At 45.0% G+C, this 21,300-nt stretch overlaps 1 non-coding gene and 8 pseudogenes across 1 annotated transcript; all 9 read left to right on the top strand.

Moving 5' to 3' along the window:
• The first annotated feature begins 59 nt into the window (after positions 1–59).
• Positions 60–178, top strand: LOC142116230 (5S ribosomal RNA; annotated as a pseudogene).
• A 293-nt stretch (positions 179–471) lies between these two features.
• LOC142136190 (5S ribosomal RNA) lies at positions 472–623 on the top strand (annotated as a pseudogene).
• Positions 624–713: 90 nt separating this feature from the next.
• Positions 714–831, top strand: LOC142128368 (5S ribosomal RNA; annotated as a pseudogene).
• Positions 832–922: 91 nt separating this feature from the next.
• LOC142121079 (5S ribosomal RNA) lies at positions 923–1,041 on the top strand (annotated as a pseudogene).
• A 293-nt stretch (positions 1,042–1,334) lies between these two features.
• LOC142113033 (5S ribosomal RNA) lies at positions 1,335–1,453 on the top strand. The gene has a single exon (XR_012681331.1). It is a non-coding gene; the product is annotated as a 5S ribosomal RNA (ribosomal RNA).
• Positions 1,454–1,538: 85 nt separating this feature from the next.
• LOC142130719 (5S ribosomal RNA) lies at positions 1,539–1,690 on the top strand (annotated as a pseudogene).
• Positions 1,691–1,783: 93 nt separating this feature from the next.
• LOC142136191 (5S ribosomal RNA) lies at positions 1,784–1,902 on the top strand (annotated as a pseudogene).
• Positions 1,903–1,994: 92 nt separating this feature from the next.
• On the top strand, positions 1,995–2,113 carry LOC142133973 (5S ribosomal RNA; annotated as a pseudogene).
• A 91-nt stretch (positions 2,114–2,204) lies between these two features.
• Positions 2,205–2,323, top strand: LOC142136443 (5S ribosomal RNA; annotated as a pseudogene).
• The last annotated feature ends 18,977 nt before the right edge of the window (positions 2,324–21,300 follow it).

Genomic DNA, 21,300 nt, shown 5'->3' with positions numbered 1-21,300 from the left:
TGCTTACTTCAATGCTGGCGTTGAGATGTATAAGAGATGTAGGTCAGTAGGCAAGCAATACCTACAGCCACACCACCCTGAACAAGCCCAATCTCGTCTGATCTTGGAAGCTAAGCACGGCCGGGCTTGGTTAGTACTTGGATGGGAGACCACCTGGGCATACCAGGTGCTGTAGGTTTTTTTTTTTTGTTGGTTTTTTTCCTCTCTTGTTCCTGCTTCCTTCAATGCTGGTGTTGAGATGTATAAGAGATGTAGGTCAGTAGGCAAGCAATACCTACAGCCACACCACCCTGAACAAGCCCAATCTCATCTGATTTTAGAAGCTAAGCTGGGCTGGGCCTGGTTAGTACTTGGATGGGAATACCATCTGCTGTATTTTTTTGCGATTTTTTTTTTTTTTCTCTCTTGTTTCTGCTTCCTTCAATGCTGGTGTTGAGATGTATAAGAGATGTAGGTCAGTAGGCAAGCAATACCTACAGCCACACCACCCTGAACAAGCCCAATCTCATCTGATCTTGGAAGCTGAACAAGCCCAATCTCGTCTGATCTTGGAAGCTAAGCACGGCCGGGCCTGGTTAGTACTTACATGGGAGACCACCTGGGCATACCAGGTGCTGTAGGATTTTTTTTATATTTTTTTTTCTCTCTTGTTCATGCTTCCTTCAATGCTGGTGTTGAGATGTATAAGAAATGTAGGTCAGTAGGCAAGCAATACCTACAGCCACACCACCCTGAACAAGCCCAATCTCGTCTGATCTTGGAAGCTAAGCAGGGCCGGCCTGGTTAGTACTTGGATGGGAGAGCACCTGGGAACACCAGGTGCTGTAGGATTTTTTTTATATTTTTTTTTTCTCTCTTGTTCATGCTTCCTTCAATGCTGGTGTTGAGATGTATAAGAAATGTAGGTCAGTAGGCAAGCAATACCTACAGCCACACCACCCTGAACAACCCCAATCTTGTCTGATCTTGGAAGCTAAGCAGGGCTGGGCCTGGTTTGTACTTGGATGGGAGATCACATGGGAATACCAGGTGCTGTAGATTTTTATTTATTTTTTTTATTTTTTTTCTCTCTTCTTCCTGCTTCCTTCAATGCTGGTGTTTAGATGTATAAGAGATGTAGGTCAGTAGGCAAGCAATACCTACAGCCACGCCACCCTGAACAAGCCCAATCTCATCTGATTTTAGAAGCTAAGCTGGGCTGGGCCTGGTTAGTACTTGGATGGGAATACCATCTGCTGTATTTTTTTTGCGATTTTTTTTTTTCTCTCTTGTTTCTGCTTCCTTCAATGCTGGTGTTGAGATGTATAAGAGATGTAGGTCAGTAGGCAAGCAATACCTACAGCCACACCACCCTGAACAAGCACAATCTCATCTGATCTTGGAAGCTAAGCAGGGTTGGGCCTGGTTAGTACTTGGATGGGAGACCACCTGTGAATACCAGGTGCTGTTGTTTTGGGGTTTTTTTTTCTCTCTTACTCCTGCTTACTTCAATGCTGGCGTTGAGATGTATAAGAGATGTAGGTCAGTAGGCAAGCAATACCTACAGCCACACCACCCTGAACAAGCCCAATCTCGTCTGATCTTGGAAGCTGAACAAGCCCAATCTCGTCTGATCTTGGAAGCTAAGCACGGCCGGGCCTGGTTAGTACTTGGATGGGAGACCACCTGGGCATACCAGGTGCTGTAGGTTTTTTTTTTTGTTGGTTTTTTTCCTCTCTTGTTCCTGCTTCCTTCAATGCTGGTGTTGAGATGTATAAGAGATGTAGGTCAGTATGCAAGCAATACCAACAACCACACCACCCTGAACAAGCACAATCTTGTCTGATCTTGGAAGCTAAGCAGGACCGGGCCTGGTTAGTACTTGGATGGGAGACCACCTGTGAATTCCAGTTGCTGTTGGTTTTTTTTTTTCTCGTTTTTTTTCTCTCTTGTTCCTGCTTCCTTCAATGCTGGTGTTGAGATGGATAAGAGATGTAGGTCAGTAGGCAAGCAACACCTACAGCCACAACACCCTGAACAAGCCCAACCTCGTCTGATCTTGGAAGCTAAGCAGGGCAGGGCCTGGTTAGTACTTGGATGGGAGAGCACCTGGAAACACCAGGTGCTGTAGGGTTTTTTTTTGGGTTTTTTTTTCTCTCTTGTTCCTGCTTCCTTCAATGCATGTGTTGAGATGTATAAGAGATGTAGGTCAGTAGACAAGCAATACCTACAGCCACACCACCCTGAACAAGCCCAAATTTGTCTGATCTTGGAAGCTAAGCAGGGTCAGGCCTGGTTAGTACTTGGATGGGAGACCACCTGTGATTACCAGGTGCTGTTGGGTTGTTTTTTTTTCTCTCTTGTTCCTGCTTCCTACCTGATCACTGGTTGAATCCTGGCTACCACCGTCTGCTCCCGATGATGCTCCGGCCGTGCCCGCAGCAACTTCCGTATAAGAAGCGCGCCTGGACCCCTGTACCGATGGTGTTTTGGAACATGCTGAGGAGGAAACAGAAAGAGAGCTCCCTGGACCGGGAGCCGAGGACCCTGCAAGCACTGATGGTTCTGTATTATACGCTAATAATCTGGGTTCTGGAACCGAACCCGCACCGGCTTGCTGAGTTGGGGGAACTAAATTTAGTGCGACCGTGCAAGGGGTGACCCGAGAACCCGTCAGAGAGGACATCTGACCCTGCCCTGCACGTTCTGGGAACCTGATGCCACTGAAGGGGCTAATGCAGATGTCTGCATGCATTCCACCCCTGAGGGGGCAGGCGCGATGGAAACTGTGGAAGCAAAAGCACCTGTGGTTAAACCGTAACTGCTGGGACAGGGAGGGACGGAAAAATAAGGAGCGTAGGTAGACGGGGTGGGGGATAGCAGATAGTAAGGCTGAGGGCTGGGTTCGCAACAAGGTAAGGAAAGGGAGGGAGCCCTTGGCTATGAGGCGTCCAGCCAGAGGTACCGTTCATCCAAGGGAAGGAGGGATGAACGAAAGCGGGAAAAGACGTGGGATTAGCACCCTGACCCACAGGCCATGGGGGGGTGGCCTACAAGAGGCGGGCAGGACGTGGCTGGGTGGCCGTGAAGCACGGCGGAGGAAAAGGAGGAGGGGACCATGCGGGGGGCCGGGGTGCTGGGGGGTTAGCAGCCGAGGGGTGAAACATGATGGGCTGGGGGGTAAGGGGGTGGAAAGGGGGATAGCGTACTGGGGGAGGATAGAGGGAGGGGGGGAGGGGTGGGAACAGCTGTTGTTGCTGCGCCTGATGGGTTGGGGGCCAAATGCTGCTGCAGCAAAGGGGGGTCTTTCTCACGTTTCTTTACAACAACCCAATCTCCAGGCTCCAATCGATGAGTGTTAGGATTCTGGGGCCTGATTCATTAAGCTACGGATACGCACTGTCATTTGCGTAGCGTACTTTGAGAGACACAAACACTTACGATAGAGGAATAAAAATCTCAAACTCGAAAAACACACCCACCTGCGGTCTTCTACACTTACGATAGAGTAATAAGAATCTGAAACACGAAAAACACACCCACCTGCGGTTCTTTAGACAAGGTAGAAGCATAAGCAATGGATCCCAAGCAATTGACGTTAACCTAAGAAAGGTTTTGTACGCTACAGCAAATGACTAAAGAGCATTTGTGCCAAAGCCGCTGCCACACCAAAAGCCAGGTTTGACAATCCTTGCTACAGGGCCCAATGGCAAAACTGCTACGGACAGAGGGCCAGGTGCAAAGCTGTCTAATCTGAAGTGTTTTGAATGTGGTGAGCCAGGCCTCTTTAAGGCAGAGTGTCCTAAACTACAGGAACCCATGGACTGTTCCGTGGAACATATTGGGCCTGCATTTCCAAGCTGTTTTACCATGAGTCCCACTTCAGGAAGTCCTTGTTTGTTCCGGGTGACTGTGCTAATCAACCAAAACCTTGTTCTGGCCTTGGTTGACTCGGAGAGTGAACTCTCATTGGTTTCCAGCTCTGCCTTACCCGAAACCATAACTTCTTGGTTGCCCAAGGTGAAGGTTCTTTGCGTACATGGCACGACAGAGGAGTATGAAAGAATAATACTACCAGTCACACTCATAGACAAAACCGTTATGGTGGTAGATGCCACAGCACCTAAACTCCCATATCCACTCATTTTGGGGCGAGACTTCCTACTGTTTAATGATGTCCTCGGTGAGCGGATCCGGCCGGACATGCCGGCAACTGATGCAACGGTCGGAAGCCCGGTCTTAAAGGAACCGCCTAAGAGTCCACAACATCTGGACATCGATCTTTGGGAACCGACAAACCGAAATGCCATCCTGGGAGTCACAGCAGGAGTTCCACAAAAGCATCCACCTGCGGGGAAACATGGACAGTCCAAACTAGCATTGGTCGGTGATGTCGCAGATGAGCCCACCCTGCCTGTCAGTGAGGATACGGACTGGTCCGCAATACCAATTTTGTTTCCTCTGCAGGACTTTGCTCGAGACCAACTTTATGATGCCATTTTGGAACATGCCTTTAAAAGTGTGACTGAGGTAAATGGGGTAGCGAAAGTCGCCCAGCCTGCAGAAGATATACCATATTTTATTGTTAAAAATAATTCCTTTATAGAGTTGCCAATGTAGATGGGGAAAAAGTAGAACATTTAATGGTTCCTCAGGTCCATTAACCCCTGGTGTTAAAAGCAGCACACACACATGTCTGTGGGGGACACCTAGGGGAGGATAAAACACGGGAACGAGTTCTGCTTAGGTTTTACTGGCCCGGTGTACACATGGCAGTGAAAAAGTATTGCCGGTCCTGTCCCATTTGTCAGAGAACCTGTCCCAAACCCATGTACAGGGCACCTCTCATTCCAATACCAATAGTACAAATTCCCTTTGAACGGATAGCTATGGACCTTGTGGGGCCACTGGAAAAATCCGCACGTGGGCACCAATATATACTAGTGGTGCATGACTATGCAACCAGGTATCCAGAGGCAATTCCCCTATGAAACATAAAGTCCAGCACCATAGCTAAGGAACTTGTATTGATGTTTACACGCTTGGGAATACCCAAAGAAATTCTCACAGATCAGTGTACTTCATGCATGTCTAAACTGATGAAGGACATGTGCCAGTTGCTAGGGGTTACGGCGCTTCACGCCTCTGTATACCATCCACAAACAGATGGCTTGGTGGAACGCTTTAACCACACATTAAAGCACATGCTCAGGAAAGCAGTGGCTCAAGAGAAAAAAGATTGGGACACTCTTATTCCCTATTTGATGTTTGCCATCCGTGAGGTACCTCAAGCTTCAACAGGGTTTAGTCCCTTGGAGTTATTGTTTGGGAGACAGCCCAGGGGTATCTTGGATATGTTAAAAGAAGGGTGGGAGCAGCAAGGTCCCAGGGAACCAAATCTGGTACAATTTGTGTCCCAAATGTATGAGAGGCTAGGAAAGATAGGGCCCATTGTGCAGCAACATGTAAAAGAGGCTCAGGAACGACAGAGGAAAAGTTATGATAAAAGTGCTAATGTTCGATCTTTCAAGCCTGGGGACCAGGTCCTAGTCCTGGTTCCCACCCAAGAAAGCAAACTTTTCACCCATTGGCAGGGCCCATATGAAGTTCTAGAGGCTGTCGGTCCTGTCAATTACAGAGTCCGCCAGTTAGGTAGGAGAAGGGAGGAGCAAATATATCATGTTAACCTCCTTAAACCTTGGCATGATGAGGAAACCTCTCCTCAGGTAGCGAGTACGGCCATTGAAAAGTCTGAAGTGCCCATAGAGCCAGCTTTGTCCATTCAGCAGAGACAAAAGACTGAAGAAATGATTTGCCGGAACAGGGATGTCTTCTCTTCCATTCCTGGGCGCACTACCTTAATCGAACACGACATTGTCACTGCGCCAGGAGTCATTGTAAAGCAGAAGCCGTATCGCATTCCAGAAGCCAGACGGTGGACGTGAGAAAGGAGGTCGAGAAGATGCTCCAGTTAGATGTGATTGAAGAGTCCACTAGTGAGTGGAATAGTCCCATTGTGCTTGTCCCGAAACCCAATGGGACAATTAGGTTTTGCAATGACTTTAGGCGCCTAAACAGTATGTCGCAGTTTGATGCCTATCCGATGCCACGTTTGGATGAACTAGTGGAAAATCTTGCTGGTAGCAAGTATTTGACAACCCTTGATCTAACAAAGGGTTATTGGCAAGTTCACCTGACTTCCACTGCCAAGCCAAAGACTGCATTTTCCACCCCTGATGGTCTCTATCAATATAAAGTCCTACCCTTTGGGTTGCATGTGGCACCTGCCACCTTCCAAAGGGCCATGAATAAATTGCTACGACCTCACACAGCTTATGCAGCTGCTTACTTGGACGATATATTGATTTATACCCCAGACTGGGGATCACATTTAGCCAAAGTTGAGGCGGTCTTAGCTTCATTAAGGTCAGCAGGGTTAACAGCTAACCCAGAGAAATGTGCCATAGCCATGAGAGAAGCCAAATATTTGGGGTACGTTGTTGGTCGAGGGCGTGACAAAGTGGAGGCAGTCAAAAATTGGGCAAGAAAAAAAGTCGCAGTTAAGAACCTTTTTAGGCTTAGTAGGTTACTACAGGCGGTTTGTAAGCCACTTCACCACTAGAGCTGCTCCACTTACGGACATGTTAAAAAAAGTTGTCCAGATAGATTAACCTGGTCTGATTCTGCAGAAACCGCCTGGTCTGATCTTCGGTTAGCTCTTTGTTCCTCCCCAGTTCTACAAGCACCGGATTTTACATGGAGGTTCTTCCTCCAAACTGATGCTTCTGGTGTTGGCTTAGGTGCAGTCTTGTCACAGGAGAAGAATGGAGTAGAAAATCCTGTCCTGTACCTAAGTCGTAAGTTGCTTCCAAGGGAACAAAAATATGCCACTGTGGAGAAAGAATGTCTCGCCATAAAATGGGCTACAGAAGCTCTGCGCTATTATCTCCTAGGCAGAGAGTTCACCTTAATAACAGACCATGCACCATTGAGATGGATGCAGAGCAACCGGGAGGTAAATGCCAAGGTAACCCGCTGGTTCTTGGCACTGCAACCTTTCAAGTTCTCAGTAGAACATAGACCTGGTATTCTACACAAGAATGCAGATGCATTGTCACGAAAATATGCGCTCCTCGCGAAGTCCGCGTCCCCCTTCTTGGAGACGCTAGGGGGAGGGATATGTAACAAAGGGAGGCATTTATCTGAGAAGATGCAAAGAAAACATACAAGCAGAGTAAGACATTGGCACAGTTATGCACCTAGATTCAGGTTAAACCAAGTAAAGACTTATGTGTAGTTTAAAGTTGGTTAACTTACATGATTTGAAAGCTTCTTCCTCTCAGCAAACATACAGGGTGTGTCTGTTAGTTCAAACAGAGCCAGTGATGGGCGTTTTCTCTTAAAGAGAAGGTGGGTGTGTCACTTGTCCATCAAGCTAAGGCTTGGGGAGGAGTATCATGTATAAAAGCTTGTTTGTGTCATTTGTTCACTGAGACCAACGCTGGGGAAGCTGGCTGGTCTTGAGAGAGAGCTGGTCTATGTATAGCTAGCGTTTAGGGTCTCCATAATTGCTGTAAATGTATACAGTGTCAAAACATTTACCATCCTGACAATAAAGCTACATAAAAAGGAAGAAGTTGTTCGCGTGTGCTTCAGCAGTAGCGGGCTCTTGCCACAATAGGAATTAGTGATCATTGTTGTTTTTTTGTGATGTTTTTATGTAATTGGTAATAAATAAGTGTTGTTTTTACATATTTCCACAGATTCAATGTTATTTAATTCATTGAATATGCATTATGTATAGACCAAGAATATACTTTGGGATAGTGGCTTCCCAACATTCAGCACTGTGATTTTTTAGTCTACTTTTCGCTTGATCAAGAACTCCCAGGCTCTTCAAAGCAGCAGGTGTTGCAATGCTGACTGTTTTTTCATGTAGCACACAAGTACTTGATAGCTTATTTGTACACTGAAATTTAAAGTTGATATTTGTGTGCTACATGAAAAAACAGTCAGTATTTAACTTATGTGCAAAACAGAATACTAATTTGCACTCCTTGCATTGTAACATGGTTTTGTCCAGGAGACTGAAACAAGAAGTTTCTGAAGTTAAGATCCTTAATGAATCAGGGCTGAAGTTACTTAGTTCTGAAGCTTTCAGACAGCAGAGGGAGCCGGTAAAGAGAATCCCAGAGGGGAGGAGTTTCAGCCGAGTAGGAGGAAGGCAGCCACAGGTACAGCACAGCCTTTGTGCACACAAATGCTCAGCTCCAGTTCTTCCAGTGAGTGATCTTCTGGCAGACTTCCTCCTGAAAGGATGCATGCTAAGAAGGAGGAACCAACTGCAAGGGGGCTGTTGACTCCCTTACCCCTCATGGCATCATTTCCAAATAAGGGGTGCTACCTGACCCGCCAAGAAATCTAGAGCCAAGGAATTCTGCCCCAAAACTCCCTTCTGAACTCCACTGAGAGCAGGGGAAAGACTGGATTAGTCCATTGGTGAAAAGGCAGGTGCTTCACAGTACCAGTTAAAGTCCTAGTTGACGCAGAAATACTTCTGCCTCGGGAATCCCTCCAGAACACGATCCACTTGAAAGGGAACTGAAGGGGGGAGTTGAGATACCTGAACAGCATCACCTCCTGCTGTGAACAAGGCACAATCCTTGATATGAGTGTAACAGCCAGGATGATGTAATCATAGCACTTTGTAACAAAAAAACAAACAAATGTAAATAAAGTAATATACCACCTAACCAGGCTGCTATCCACAGCCCCATAGAAAGACATGTCCAAGTACTTGGGCACTTAAATAAATGGAAGACTAGTAGATTTTGGAGAAGGGAGGAGTTTCAGTCTTCAGAAGTTTCCCATTAAGTGCCCAGCTCCTGTGCCCTTATCTCAACATAGAAACATAACATGGAAACATTTGACGGCAGATAAGAACCACTTGGTCCATCTAGTCTACCTTAGGTTAAAAATGGTCAATCTCCAACTCTATTTAATCCTTATTTCTTTTAAAGGATATCCTAATGTCTATCCCAAGCATGTTTAAATTAATCTACTGTATTAGCCTCTACCACCTCTAATGGGTAGCTACCCCAAGGTAGCAGTGTCTTAGGATAAGGAAGAAAATGATAATTCCCCATCTTGTTTTCCTGGCTGGTATGAGACAGGGGTCAAAGCTTATCTAGGAGCAGTGCGGTGATGGCGCCTGACAGGGAGCAAGTGAAGGGCTTTAGAGAGAGGGAAGGTAGATGAAGACCAGCGGGAGAGGTAGATAAGTCGAGTGGCAGCATTGAGTATGGAATGAAGAGAAGTGAGACGGGAGCGGGTGAGTTCAGTAAGGGGCGGTTGCAGTAATCCAGGCGGAAGATGATTAGAGAGTGGATGAGGGTTTTGGTGGCCTCGGAGGAGAGGAAAGGTCTGATCCAGGCTATGTTGCGGAGATGGAAGCGGCAGGATTGGGCAAGTGATTGAATGTGAGTGGTGAAGGAGAGTGAGGAGTCAAGGGTGACCCCCAGGCATCAAATTTGGGGTGGAGGGGAGATGATGGTAGAACCAATAACGATAGAGAGGGTGGGATGGGAGGAGTCACTAGAGGGTGGGGGGGTGATAAGTTCTGATTTGGCCATATTAAGTTTGAGGAAATGTTGGGCCTCCATGAGCAAACAGCAGAGAGGCAGCAGGACACCTTATTAAGGATGGAAGGGGAAAGCACAGGAGAAGAAATGTAGATTTGGGTGTAATCAGCATAGAGATGGTACTGAAGGCCAAAGGAGTCGATAAGATCACCCAATGAAGAGGTGTACAAAGAAAAGAGCATTGGGCCAAGGACGGAGCCCTTAGGGAAACCTACGGGAAGTGGGGAGGAGCCATATATAGAGACAGAGAAGGAGCGGTCAGAGATAGGAGTCGAACCAAGAGAGGACAGTATAAGAAAGGCCAAAGGAGCAGAGGGTATGCAGAAGGAGAAGGTGATCAACAGTATCAAAGGCTGCAGAGAGGTCCAAGAGGATGAGGAGAGAGTAGTGGCCTTTGGATCTGGCAGCAAGGAGGTCAATGGTGACTTTAGCTAGGGCAATATTGGTGGAGTGTCGGGGCGGAAACCAAATTTAACTTTCTCACTGGAGGAAGGGCGGAAGTAGGATATAGGAAGATGGTTGTAGGACAGTGGGGGCGGGGGGTGAGGCAGGGGGGTGGGAAGAGGGGTGTTGGAGGAAGAAATTTTGGTTCTGATGGCATCGATTTTGAAAAAGAACGTAGCGTAGTCTGAGGCAGAAATGGAGGGTGGAAGGGAAGGAGGGGGAGAGAAGGGAATTAAAAGTAGCGAAGAGGCGGCGGGGGTTGAAAGGTTTGGAAATAATGAGAGATTTAAAGGAAGACTGTTTGGCTAGGGAGAGGGCAGAGCTGTAGGAGGAGAGGATGAACTTGAAGTGGAGAAAATCCGCCCGGGAGCGAGATTTCCTCCACTGGCATTGCACAGTGCATGAACAAAGTTTGAGGTAGCGTGTGAATTTAGAGTGCCAGGGTTGGGGGCTGGAACAAAGGAGCGAAACGGCAGTGGCGGCACAGGCAGAGTCAAGGGCAGAAAAGAGGGTGATGTTGTAGAGGTAGGTTAGATTGGGACAGGTGACATTGGCAAAGGAGGAGAGAAGAGAATCAAGGGAGGAGGAAAAGAATACAGGGTCAAGAGTGTTAAGATTGCGCCAAATGTGAGAGTGTATTTAGAGGGGGGGAGTGAAGGAAAGGAGATGATGGTCAGAAAGGGGAAAAGGTGAAGCCAGAGATGAGCAGAGTGATAGGTCAAGAGAAGGGGAAAGTTTAATAGAACCTGGGTCAGATGGGTTATTAATAGGGATATTGAAGTCGCCCAGGATGATGTAGTGGAGGTCAGATGAGAGGAATTGGGGGAGCCAGGCCGCAAAGTTATCAAGGAATTGGGAAGTGGGGCCAGGGGGCTGGTAAATGACTGCAACAGGGAGAGGAGAAGGAGTGAAAAGGCGGATGGATTGGATCTCAAAGGAAGAGAATGTAAGGGCAGGCTTCGGAGGAATGACATGGAATATGCACATGGAGGAAAGGAGGAAGCCCACACCACCACCAGAATGGTCCCCAGGCCCGACGGTGTGGGTGAAAGAAAGGCCCCCATAGGAGAGAGCAGCAGGGGAAGCTGTATCAGAGGAGGAGAGTCAGGTTTCGTTAATGGCAAGGAGGTTGATAGAATTGGAGATTACCAGATCTTCAACAGCGAGCAGTTTATTACAGATGGATCTGGCATTCCATAGAGCACAAGAGAGTGGGAGAGCGGGAAGTGAGGAAATGTGAATAAGATTAGCAAGGTTACAGGTGCATGGGGACGAGCCGGGTTTAGGCCACAGACTTTGGCTGAGGGAAAGAATGGGTATAGGACGTGAGCAAGAAGGCATGGTGTGATAAGAGGGAGGGGATAGAAAGAGAGAAAATGGGTGAAAAAGGTGAAATAGTGAGAAAGATGGGTGGTTATTGCGAAAAAAGGGAGGTTGCGCTTAAAGGAAGCCCATGGTGAGGGGCCGCGGAGGGGAGGAGGAGGGAACTGACAAAGTGACGAGGAGGAACAAGGAAGGCAAGGAAAAATTACAGAATAGTGCATAATGCAATACATAGGAAGTAGAACAAATAGTATGAAGTGAGGTAACAAAAGTAATGAGAAGAGAATGGAGATGTGGTACACAGTGATTAAAAAAAACGTAAACTAGCAGTAGACAGTAGTATACAAAGCAACAGTGGAAATATACAGTGCAACGATGAGTAATAAGTATAAACTGCAAAGAGCTTTGAATAGTGCAACAATGAGAACTTATGGTGGAACAATGAGTACTGTACCTGACATAAGGATGTAAGTAGTCCAAAAGGAGATGGGTCGGAGGGAGATCAATGTCCCAGAATGAAGGGAGAGTGGGCCTGAGGGGACGTTGAGAGTCCACGTTAAGTATGAGGAGGTCCAGAAGTAGTGAAAATCTAGCAGGCGAGCAGGAAAAGGGCAGCAGGTCCAGAGGAATTTTACGTGGATACAGGGGTCCAAACTCCCTCTCCGGTGAAAAGGGATGTGATAGAGAGCCGGGGCCTGATTCATTAAGGATCTTAACTTGAGAAACTTCTTATTTCAGTCTCCTGGACAAAACCATGTTACAATGCAAGGGGTGAAAATTAGTATTCTGTTTTGCACATAAGTTAAATACTGACTGTTTTTTCATGTAGCACACAAATACTTGATAGCTTATTTGTACACTGAAATTTAAAGTTGATATTTGTGTGCTACATGAAAAAACAGTCAGTATTTAACTTATGTGCAAAACAGAATACTAATTTGCACCCCTTGCATTGTAACATGGTTTTGTCCAGGAGACTGAAACAAGAAGTTTCTCAAGTTAAGATCCTTAATGAATCAGGCCCCCGATGAGGAAAGCAGGATGAGTGTCCACAGGAGCTGGATGAGTGACCACAGGAGCAGGTGAATTTGGGTAGTAATGTAGTAAGTAGAACAGCAGGTAAGTCCAGGTACAGGGAATGATGTCCGGGTGCAGGGAGTGAGGACATGGACACAGTGTAGGAATAGCAAAAGTGGAGCTGTTGGGCAGGGAGGTAGTGAAAAGATAATGAAGCCAGGAGGGGGTCTGGGGCTGGCCACATGTTTGGGGCCAGAAGTGGAGGTTGGAAGCAGGAGATCTGTGGATGGAGGAGGAGAAAAAGTTAATGCAGTGGAGGCAAGATGTGGGTTGAAGGACGGGTCACAGGGCAGCGATAAGCATGGAGGGGGATCAAAACCAGAGAGCAGGGACGAGCATGTGAAAGGCAGGCCCAGGTTGTAGGCTGCACCATCAGTGGTAATTAGGACCGTAGGAGCAGGTGAATGAATCCAGACCAGGAGTCATCAGGAGGCTGGAGCAGGAGTCTGGATCGGGAAGCGTCAGGAAATCAGAAGAGGAGGAAAGGCCAGTCGGAGAGAGTGCCCAAGCCACGTCCTAGAGAAGGAGGAGATAGCGGCAATGGAGAGGCAGAGTGGAAACAACAGGCAGCGTCAAGCAGGGAGCAGCAGACGGCATCAATGCATCTGGAGCTGGAGGCAGCAGGACCAGACGTAGGAAGCCCAGCCAGGAGCAGAACAAGGCAGCTGGACCAGAGACCAGCCGGATAGTAGGCACAAGCCGCGCCCTGTAGTAGGTGGTGGCTGCGGTGAACAGAGATTGGGTCATGCAGGGTAAGAGCCCATGGATGGGGCAGAAGAAGTCAGGGCCAGACAGCGTGTGCAGGCATCCCCATGTCACTCACCGGACTGTGAGTGCTACCTCTCGTGTGTTTAGGAACCGTGGCCGTCCGCCATCCTGAGGGTCTGCGCATGTGCAGCCCTTTCAAGCCTTCAGTATCTGTTGCTTTTCATTAATTGGCTGATCAGGCAACACTCCCTATTTAAAGCACCTGTGGTCAATACCTTGTTGCCTGATCTTGGAGTCTCATTCCCATGAGCCTCTGAAGGTGTTCCTGTGTTTCCTCGTGTATTCAGCTCCTGCTGATTCCTGTTATTTCTATTGTGGTTTCCAGACCACTTCAACTCTCCTGTGTTCATCGTGTCTACACCAGCTGATTCCTATCCGCTGCCTCCATTGTTTCTACAGAGTTCCTGCTCACCTCAACTCCCCGGTGTTCATCGTGTCTGCAGCCAGCTGATTCCTATCCGCTGCCTCCGTTGCTTCTACAGAGTTCCAGCTCATCTCAACTCTCCTGTGTTCATCGGGTCAGTGCTCCGCTGCTACCATCTCTGCTACTGGAGTTCAGACCGCCTCAACTCTCCCGTGTTCTTCATGTTCCAGTTCCATTTACTACTGCTTCCAGAGTATTGCCTCGTTCATGCTGGCTTACCTGCCGTGCGCTGCACCAACTTGATTACCGCTTCCACCTTCCAGTGGTCTCTCTTCCTGCCGGCCTTCAGCCGTTCAGGTATCCCTGCACGTCTCTCTGACAGCCTGCTCTCCTGAACCGCGGTGTGCATACTTCTCATTGACTTTGCTTGTGTATTGCATATCTAGCTGGACTGAGTTGTGTTCTCCTCCGGAGTCCTTTATCCACTGAGACTATCGCTAACATTGACTTTGTTTCCTATTTGCCTGGATTGTTATTGTGACTTTGTATACTTTAGCAGTGCTGCTCTGTTATCATTGTATTGTGATATCATCGTGGGATCAAGTTCTGTGTGCCCGTGTATACTCTGCATAGCATTCATCTCCTCGTGCCCTCCTCACATATATATTGCAGTGGTACAACTTGCTATATGCAGACCACTGATTCTTGTTCCCTGTGACACCAGTTTCAAGTATCCTCTCACATAGCAGTGGTACAACTTGCTATACGCAGACCACTGACTTCCCTGTTATCTACCTTCACCTGGATTCCATTCCTTCACCTAGACAGCGGTACAACTTGCTATACGCAGACCGCTGACTCTCACAACCTCCTCGCTACCTCTGGACATTCCTCCTCACTATAGCAGTGGTACAACTTGCTATACGCAGACCACTGACTACCCTCACGTTTCCTTGTCCATCTAGTTCCTCGTGTACAGTCATATACTCATTACCAGTGCTGCTAGTCATAGACTTTTCCCGAGCATTCTCTCACCATCTGCTGTTCCTCCTGTTCCGTTGTCACCCTGCTACCAGAGTACCTATTACCACCTATATTACTCTGGTAAGCCATCATCTGGTGATTTCCTGGGCAAAGACTCCTAGTGCCCGTGACACCCCAGCAGAGTAATTCAGGGCCCAGATCGAGTTCCAAAGAGAAGGAGGGCTACAGCGGAGAGCTCTGCCGACACATCTGCCTTCAACATGAACCAGAATCATTTACCATATATGCCATGTCAATGCAGAAATATCAGTAAAAATTTGCATTTCTCTCATAAAAAATACCCTTATTTCTCCCAGATCCCCTAATCTCACACACTAAATCCTTTGCATATGCGCTCTCCCACACCTATACCCCAATACATAAGTGTCATAATGTGGAATGACAGCTGATTACTATGGAATAACAGCTGTTTTATAAGCCTTTTGAATGACACAGGAAAATATTGAAAATAGTCAAAACTGTTAAAGGAATATAATACAAGTGCAGTACTTACACAGTCTAAAATAAGGTCCATTGTTTAAGAAAAGTTCTAGTTGGCAGCAAACCATTAATGGTCAACGTCCAGTTGAAACGTCAGGGCCGGTGGCCATCCAGAGTATGGTTAGAACCAATGAAATAGTTAAGACAGGCAACAATCCAAGAACTAGTCTGAGTCAGGCAAAGGCCAGAACTGCCAGCATAAAAAAATTATAATAATTTGCCCCGCAGCAGCAGGAACAACTACTTTTGCCAAAGCGTGTCTGAGAGCACTCTTCCTGAAATATTTTTTTGTTTATGTTTAAATTTCAAAAACAAAAAAAAAATGTTCCGAAAAGCTTTGTTACAGTTTACTTTAGAAGTGTTTCTACATTGTTCACATGTTGAGTCTATAAATCACAGAGGTAACATAATCATATTAAAGTGTCCAGTGTTACATCTGTTGGTATATAGAACGCTGTCGAAGTCGTATAATTGGATGAACGAAAAGTACATTGGTTAATATTGTTTTATTGTGCGATTGCACTCAGCATGCCATGCTACACGGGGCATGGCGCTATCACGAGGTAAAATACGCACACACTTGCACTACAACATTTGGTTATTTATATATTTCATATTTATTAAAGGTTTCAATCCACATTCATTTATTAGTAAAATGTATTAGATTGTATATTTCTCTATATATAATACTGTAGTAAAGGTTTTTATGGTTCAGGTGTTTTAAAAGATAAAGAGTTTGGTCTCATATTAAAGCTTATTTCACCAGCATTAACCCGGTGTGGACGGAATAGCGATCACATCTAGCGATCGCAAGATACAAGCAATATGAGATTATTGCTCTTAAATACTTTTATGTGGGTCAGTTTGAACTGGTCATTCAGAGTCAAATCATGGGAACAATAGGGTGGGGGATGTTCCCCTCACCCCCTGTAAGGATCAAATGAACTGACCTATGACTTGCAAAGAGCTGGAATGCCATTAACCCCCGGACCAATGATGAACTTACTAAGTGTTAGCTGGATAAGTATATACAAGCATGCTGACTTTTGTTCTCTCTTTCTCACTTGGAAACTGAAAATGTGACCGCATGGGCTGCAGTCATTGAACCTGAATGAAACCTATAAGGAAGATGCAATGTATTCGGTGTTTTTACAGTTTCCTGATTTAATGTAACATCTTTAATAGGTATCATGTATCGGCTATATTGTACTGTATTGTACTTATTTATTGAACTGCTAAACAAATTGCTTTTGCTAAATAGATTGCTTGTGCCTCGGAACCACACAATACAATCGCTTGGGCAATGCTGATTTGAAAACGATAGAATTACTTTAACAATTTGGGGGCTCGGAAAGGCGCTACATTGCTCAAAGATTCACAAAACTGCCGGATTTCGGTTTACCAACAAAAGGGTGGGGTGAGGACGTATGCCTTGATATCATCTAGTGTTGCTAAATCGAATATCCGCTTTGTGCAATCTATGGGGTGCTAGTGACAAGATAGAAAAAAACAAAACTGTTTCTTTTTCATGTCATTTTGCGATTTAAATGTGGTTTGTTTGCATTGCATAGCATATGTGTTCCTGCATTAGGTATGTGAACTTCTGGTATTGTTGCCACGTGTTCAAACAACCATGTTCATAGTCTGTTATATATGCATAGTATAATTACTTGTTAAAACCTCTGAGACATTATTACTATTGTTGGGAACTTTTGATTTTCTGCGCAGAAAAGGTGTCCAAAAAACATACATAGTAGGTTAATTGGCTGCTAAAAAATTGACCCTAGTCTGTGTGTGTATGTTAGGGAATTTAAAATGTAAGCCCCAATGGGGCAGGGACTGATGTGAGTGAGTTCTCTGTACAGCGCTGCGGAATCAGTGGCGCTATATAAATAAATGATGATGATGATGATGATCACTTGCTTCAAAGACTTGCTTGAAAACATCTTAAATATTACTGTGACCTGCAGATTAGACCCTAAATCTAATCCGTTCTCCGGCTGTTTCTGAGGTTGGACCCAGCTTTTCCGGTACCACCGCTCTACCTGCTACCCTTCAGCTCTGGTCAGTGTGATAGGCCATGGGGGATCCATACACAGCACTCCTGATCCATAGTAAGAGGTCAGGAGTACCAGCCCAGGTACGCCAGTAATGGGGTACACTCACAGCGTCAGTTACCCAGAAGAAACCCGGTACTGGATGCCGGTAATAGGTGGCAGTATTTGTAAACAGATCCTACTGCGGCAAGAAGGCGCATTTGGGATAGCGAAAGAGAATGGTGGCAAAGTAAGCCCAGCTAGTTCCCAGCAACAGACAGGGTAGCATAGGCGGTAGATCCTGTCACACACAGTAAGGAAGGCTATATTGTAGTCTAGTTGAGGTGACTAGCTAGATTGCTGTTCTTAACAGAATGCTGATAGCAGGAATTGAGAGATGGTGTTTGTAGCTGTCATTGGGACATAGTGCCATTGTCAATTATACACACAATACACTGGATATTAAAATGTAAAACATATTACATTTCTAAATATACCAAAATACTAATAGTTCACCCATTTTGTTACTCGTAATATATTACTGATGCTTCCTTTGGAGGATAGTTTACTCAATGTGCCAGATTATCAGATAATTAATTTCACCCATTAAAGTGTTAACAACTGTGGTAATATATTTGGGTCTACAATTTGCATTTATTATGGTCTGTATTTTTTTTTTGTGTTTAGCCTGGATAGCTTTACTTGTAGTCTCCATTATAGGCACACCAAACCTTGGTCATTGAATTGCCTGGAGAAGATTTTTTGGTACTAACACTCCTAAACTATTATTGCTTTGGTTATAAGGGTGTATCTTTATGAAAAATTTGAGCCCCTCCAATGTGCTTAGTAGTGCAATAAGCATTGGGGGTATTGTTGGTTGAAATGCATTGGAGTCTTTAATGAAAATGCTAGCTGTCAATTTTCAGGGAGACATATCGTAGAGATATAAGATATAAAAATACAATGCAATGTTGTTCTATGTAATTTGGGTAAAGGGGCCTGAAACACAGCAGCTGGGCCGTGGTAGAAGGTGCACTGAGTCTATTGGAATTCTTCACTGACAGCCTAAATATTGGCAAGTTAGGACAGGCTGTGGCTGCGGTGGCTAAATTAGAAAAATATGCCTGCCAGTCTACTTCTGGGACCACCTCCAGTCCTGCTTCCAACTCCCTCTTGGGACCTCCGCCTGACTCTGATCCACACGTTTCGGCTTCCCAACCCCAGGGGACAAAAATCCCTTGCTCCAACAAGTGTTACAAGCCATAACGTCCTCTGAAAAGAGAGTCATGGATACGATTGGTGAGGTGCAGGCCGACCTCTCCTTAATCCAGCATGATATCCAGAAGAAGAGATAAAGGGTGGGAGAGGCGATGCCCTTTTCTGCGGTGATATTACTGGTTTGGTGTCAGATTGGTGAATGTAAAGCGAGAATGACTGATCTGAGCACAGGCTGCGCAGAAACAATCTCCAATTTGTTGGGCTATCGGAACGGGCAAAGTTTTTAACGTAGATACACTGTTTATTGTTGAGGTGCTCAGTTGCTGTCTGACGAGGCAGGTTGCCCAACTGAAGGACGGTATATGGGGCAGGTATACCGGGAAAACAAAGGAAGTTTTCGCGCGCGCTCCCAATAGTAATCGCAATGTTTATTTATAGTTAGTATTTGTAAGCGTTGCGATCGGACCGCACGGCAAGGAAAGCCGTGATTGTAACTTGGGAAGGCAGCGGGGAGGAATTACATTGGAAAGGCTGGTTGATTGTATCGACTTTGTGCTACCAGTTGTAATAAACTCAACAGATTTTTGTGGTTTAGCCAGGGTATCAAGGAGCTGATAGCCCTTGGGTCCCACAGTGATATTTTCTGTGTTAGGGGTCCTCGTTTGGTACAAGAGGAAGCGAGTGGACGCGGCTTGAGCAAATACGTCCACGGCCAGTAAGAGATCTCTAGCGGTAGAGTGTTTGTAGCAAAGGGTTGAAAGTGTTTGTGGAAGTGTGGTCTGCATAGACTGGTACTGTTCAACATGGGTGCTAAGCATATGCTAGACATGGCCAGTGTACTGCCTAAGGAAGGGCCTATTGGTTCAGCACGGTTTCTCATGTGCAAGAAATATGGTGCATACGCTACTGCGTATTGTGACACGTGGGTCGAGATGACCAAAGAGTGTGTTAGGCCTTTCCCAACAATAGGGAGTTTTAATGCAGAGGCACTAAATAACGTAAAAGATAAAGTGTGATTGATTAAATCAACAAATATGAGAATTGAACATGATGATTGTTTGAAATTGTGGCAACTAGAGGGGAACACATGGCAAGGCAGCGCGTGCACAGCGAAAGTAGGCGTGGCGAAAAGTGCGTGCATAGCGGAAGTAAGCATTGCCAAGCGAAGAGAAGCGAGCGCAAGGCGGGAAAGAATAAAACACTGAATACAATTTAAAAAAAAAAACAACTTATAAAAATAGCAAATGTAACTATCTGTGTAACTACTCAGGTTTAACTTAAATGTATATTTTTTATTTTTTTGTATTTTTTGTGTATGGTGGGTGTGATTGAATTTAGGAAAATAACCCTGCAATAGAGAAAAAAAAAGAGACCAGTCGGAAGAATTTTTTTTTTATTTCATGCATAAAGTACAGCCAGGGAAAAGAAGTGTAACAAAGAAATGTGTTTTGTCTATGCTAATGGCTTAGATTCAGGAATCCTAGAAAAAAAATAAAAAAATCAGGTTTCACATGTAGGTGAAAGATATCCAGTGATTCCAGACAAATGGTCTTAGTTAATTGACCCTGACTGTAATGAGGCTATATAGCCTTAGAACAATACACAAAAGACTGGAGATAGGGTTGCTAAGGAGTTCTTCTATAATGAATGAAGAGACAGAGAGGTTTTTTTTGTTTGTTTGTTTGTTTGTTTTATGTTGTGTTGAGCTTAGGTTCCTGTCACAAGTCGATGATAAGGATTGAAAGCAAAAAGAAATATCATGTTTGTTGTTTTTTTTTATTTGAAACTGACTTTATTTTATTTCTATTTTTGTAGGTAATGACAAAGAAAAAAGTATATATACTTAGTTACTATGGGGATTACGAAAGAAGTACAAAGCTTTCCCTTGAAAGACAAATTAACAATAATTTATTTGGTTGAGATTCATTATTTAAAATGAAGTGTGCACATACTTTGCTCTAATGTTGTTTTATATATTTTAGGAGGACACAAATGAGAGATATTAAGTATGTGTCACAATGGGTAAACTTTGCACTTCTCCATTATAGTCAAGAGATACTGAGTTCCATATGAGCTAACGACGGACGACACTGGATTGCACGGTTGACGTAAGACCCCATAGTTAAGTATGGGGAAGGGTCATAGCTTAGCAAATAGCAAAGGGAATTAGTGAAATGAATACAGCCATTTTCCCATAGAGTCCAATCCAGCTGTCATTTTTGCTGTAAAATCTCCCTTTCTGCATGTATGTTTGTTTTCAAGCCCTTGTATTCAAATCTTTGTATTCCTATTATTCATGTCTTTCTTATTTCTCATTTTTTTTACATCTATGCTAGTATCTCTCTCTCTCTGTCTTTCTCTCTCTCTCCTCTTGTAGAGATACAAAAAAAAAAGACAGACACAGTCTCATTAATGGGGCTAAGACATATTTTTTTTTTTACATAAGACAAATTCAGGGATACACACACTAGATTGACATGAGTTAGAGAAACAGTCAGGGGTTTGGTTTTCATGTGTTTAGAAGCTGCTGATTATAAGCAGAAAGGTTTTGTTGTGGAAATACGATTCATGTTTTATAGATTGCATATCTGTTTTGTTTTTTTTGTTTTTGTTTTTTGTGGTTCGTGCCTCCTGTACAAAGTGTGCCTTTATATTTATGCACAAAGGGTAGATGTATGGCTAGCTGGAGGTTAGACATACAGATATGCATCTCTGTGTAGAACATTGGAGTAGGATTTTTGCCACAAGATACAAAATAATGTGAAACCCTAGAAAATGTAGAATTTTCGTGTTTTATATTTTTTCACTGTTAGACTGACATGTACTGGATACTGTTATATTTGAAGGAAGTGTTATAGAAATAGACCCCTTTGCCTTTCTCACTTAGTCAAGTAGCTGAATGTGAAGTACTGAGAATGGCATGTGA

This window comes from Mixophyes fleayi, chromosome 1 (genome assembly GCF_038048845.1).
Source record: "Mixophyes fleayi isolate aMixFle1 chromosome 1, aMixFle1.hap1, whole genome shotgun sequence".
Taxonomy (NCBI): domain Eukaryota; kingdom Metazoa; phylum Chordata; class Amphibia; order Anura; family Limnodynastidae; genus Mixophyes; species Mixophyes fleayi.
Note: the sequence above shows the minus strand (reverse complement) of the source record. Positions and strands in the feature narration are given on the sequence as shown.